Source organism: Triticum urartu, chromosome 1 (assembly GCF_003073215.2).
Source record: "Triticum urartu cultivar G1812 chromosome 1, Tu2.1, whole genome shotgun sequence".
Classification (NCBI taxonomy): Eukaryota; Viridiplantae; Streptophyta; class Magnoliopsida; order Poales; family Poaceae; genus Triticum; species Triticum urartu.
Genome location: NC_053022.1, coordinates 538,428,855 through 538,432,811, shown reverse-complemented (window position 1 = coordinate 538,432,811; position 3,957 = coordinate 538,428,855).

Genomic DNA, 3,957 nt, shown 5'->3' with positions numbered 1-3,957 from the left:
GCGTTCGGTTCTTCGTTCGGTTCTCGTTTGTACCTAGGCTAGACTTGACAGATTATTTGGTGTTTGTGTGTGTGTAGTTCATAAGTTACAGGTTGATTTTTCTGACGGTTAGTTTAGGTGCTGAAGTTCCGCGTGGTGTAATGTGGTGCTCCTAAGGCCTGGAACGGCAAGGATGTGCGTGTATTGATGTGTTAGGTCTTGGCATCTTTGTTGTGAGTTTTCTCGGTAAGAAATGAAAGATCTCAGAAAAAGAAAGAAATAAATAGTGTGAAAGTTCTCAGAAAGGTTATCTCTTGGCATCCCATTGTTGTGAGTCTCTGCCTACTTACGTAATTGCTAAGCACATATGCATCCTTTGGGTGTATTGGATCGGTTTTTTGAACGATTTTGCACACGGCGCCATCAGTCTGTACATATCTCAAAGGTGTGCATTCTCGGATTTCTTAGCGATATCGAGGCGAAATTGGCAAGATCAGTCTGTACATATCTTTGTTCAAAATTTAAATAGTTGTACACACGACCAATAGAAAATACAAATAAGCAATAATTATGATTTCTGAAGATACATTGCTCATGTGATCCCCTAAAAGAACTCCTTGCTCGTGGGATGGGAGGACTAGTGGCTTTCCAACAGTACTATACAGAATCAGTTTATCTAGCACACTCCATGCTCATGGTTCATTCTGTATCAGCTTTTGAATTTTTAATGCAACAAAAATGTTTTGGTAAAACCGAACAACACTGGACGACAGAAATGAGAAGCTTCAAGGAACTTGCATGCATGCTGCTCCAAATCTCTTGGTCTTGATTTTCTGAGACGCACAGCTCACTGCGAGCAGATCTCATCCGGAGCTATTATGGGTCGTTATTTTCATGGTGACTAGATTATCGGACGATCAGGCAAGCTGACAATTAAATATTTATCCATGAAATCATCCAGGTTTGTGCATTGCACTACAGTGAACTGTTATTGGATGAAATGTTGCTCCCAAGGAGGTATCCATGCAGTGAACAGCCTTGATGGATGCCTCATCCTGAACACAAGCCACTTTAGTTTAGTTTAGTTAGTGCAAATTGGCTGGGTTCCGAACATGATGTTCTTTAAATAGTGCAGAGGTCGGTGAATACTCCGTTTATCCCGCCATTGGAGGCCGCGTAAGAAAAGGTTTATCCTGCAACCACTGGCTGTACTTTCTTCAGGATTCACGTCCAAGTTCAGGCCATCCATGTAAACTATGGCGGGATAGCTAAACTAGTGCTAATCATGGTGCTACTTGATGTACTTCGACCAGTAGCTCTGAAGTTTTCTTCAAACAAGAGATGTGAAACTGCGGTAATCCACCTTCGCAGCTCCCGCATCGGCGGGCATCGCGCGCTGGCGCTGCCTTCGGAAACCGAATGAAAATTCAGTTTACAAATTTGACCAGACAGAAATGTGCAGTGAGGTGTCTGCATACACTGTGCAGACCTTGTCATTGTGGCTACTACTGGCTACTACTATGACTTTCTGGTCTCCAGACCATTAACCAGTAGCACAAGATGAACATGGTGTTATGCCAGACAGAAAATGTGAACGTGGTTAGTTAGCTGTAACGACGTCTGGGAGACTTGCACAAAGTGCTGTAGAATCCGGATGAAATGACTTGTCTGCAAAGATATTATAAGGATTTGATGCTGTAGATGATGTGCAGAGCTAACATTTCACAGTATAAAAAGCTCACATTTAGCACCTCTCCTGCAGTACTGCAGTTCATACAATGTTAAGTCAAATAGTTTTGAAGTATCATCACTATAAGCTAAGTTCAGAGATTAAAAAAAGGGTCAAAGTCACTGTTTAAGAGCCAAGTCAGAAGCCACTGTTTGGATGAAGGAATATCAAAGTGTTTGATCGGTCGGGGTATGCGGCTCCTAAGCTGGAGCTGGTCGAGTCAAACTAGTTCAACCAATAACCACAGCTCTGTCTGTAACCAGCACTCTTTGTTTCAAGAAACCACAGTTCAGAAATCTCTCTTGTTGTCTTGGATACAAATGGCCTTGATGGATGCCTAGACCTAGAACGAGCTTTCAGGATAGTTTGGTTAATTCACTGGTAACATTAACTTAGTGCAAATTAGCTTGGTCCCAAGCATGCTGTTCTTTTTATTAGTCCGATGGTCGGCGAATCTCGCGTTTAACCTGCCATTGGAGGCCGTATATATATCTTCGTCCAAAATTCAAATAGTTATACACACAACCAATAGAAAATACAAATAAGCAATATTTATGATTCTGAAGATACATTGCGCATGGGATCCCCTAAAAGAACTCCTTGCTCATGGGAGCGAGGACTAGTGGCTTTCCAGCAGTACTATACAGAATCAGTTTATCTTGCTCATGGTTCATTCTATATGTATCAGCTTTTGAATTTTTAATGCAACAAAAATGTTTGGTTAAGCCGAACAGCACTGGACGACAGAAATGAGAAGCTTCAAGGAACTTGCGTGCATGCTGCATTGCTGCTCCAAATCTCTTGGTCTTGATTTTTTGAGACGCGCAGCTGATTGCGAGAAGATCTCGTCCGGAGCTATTATGGGTCGTTATTTTCATCATGACTAGATTATCAGGCGATCAGGCAAGCTGACAATTAAATATTTATCCATGAAAACATCCAGGCTTGTGCATTGCAACAACATGACATCATCCATGCACTGTCACTGAACAACCTTGATGGATGCCTCAACCTGAGCACAAGTGCACATGATGCTTTGTTTAATCAAGGTGTCACTTTAGTTTAGTTTAGTGCAAGTTGGCAGGGTTCCGAACACGATGTTCTTTTATTAGCAGAGGTCGGTGAAGCTCCCGTTTAACCCGCAATTGGAGGCCGCGTAAGAAACCGTTATCCTGCAACAAGTTGCTGTACTTTCTCCAGGATTCACGTCCAAGTTCAGGCCATCCGTGTAAACTATGGCTTGGGACAGCTTCACTAGTGCTAATCATGGTGCTACTTGCTGTACTTCGACCAGTAGCTCTGAAGTTTGCTCCAAACCAGAGATTCGAAACCACGGCACTCCACCTTTGCGGCTCCCGCGTCGGCGGGCATCGCGCGCTGGCGCTGCCTTTGGAAACCGAATGGAAGTTCAGTTTACAAGTTTGACCGGACAGAAATGTGCAATGAGGCGTCTGCGTGGACTTTGCAGACCTGTCAGTCTACTACTGTGGCTTTCTGGTCTCCAGACCATTAACCAGTAGCACAAGATGAACATGGTTTTATGCCAAAAGGAAAAAAAGATTAACATGATTAGTTTGCTGTAGCAACGTCTGACAGACTTGCAATAAATGCTGTAGAATCCGAATGAAATGATTTGTCTGCAAAGTATTATAAGGATTTGATGCTGTAGATGATGAACATAATGTGCAGAGATAACATTTCACAGTATCAAAATCTTTGACTAAAGCTCACATGTAGCACCTCCCCTGCAGTAGTGCAGTTCATATGCAATGTGAAGTCAAATAGTATAAAAGTATCATCACTACCAGACGAGTTCAGAGATAGGAGAAAAAGGTTCAAAGTGCCACAGTTCAGAAATATCAAAGCGTTCGGTCTCGGTCAGGTTATGCGGCTCCTGAGCTGGATCTGGTTGACTTAAGCTCATGAGTCAAACTAGTTCAACCAATAACGACCACAACTTTGTCTGCAACTAGCTCCTCTGCACTCTTTGTGGCAAGTAACCACAGTTCAGAAACTCCCCTTGCTGTCTTGCATACAAATGGCCTTGATGGATGCCTCGACCTGGAACAAGCTTGCAGATACATGGGTTAATTCATTGGTCACCTTATAATTTAGTGCAAATTAGCTTGGTCCCAAGCATGTTGTTTTTCTTTTTATTAGCCCGCCGGTGGGCGAATCTCGCACTTAACCCGCCATTGGAGGCCGTGTAAGAATCTCTTATCCTGCAACTACTTGTTGCATTCATCTAT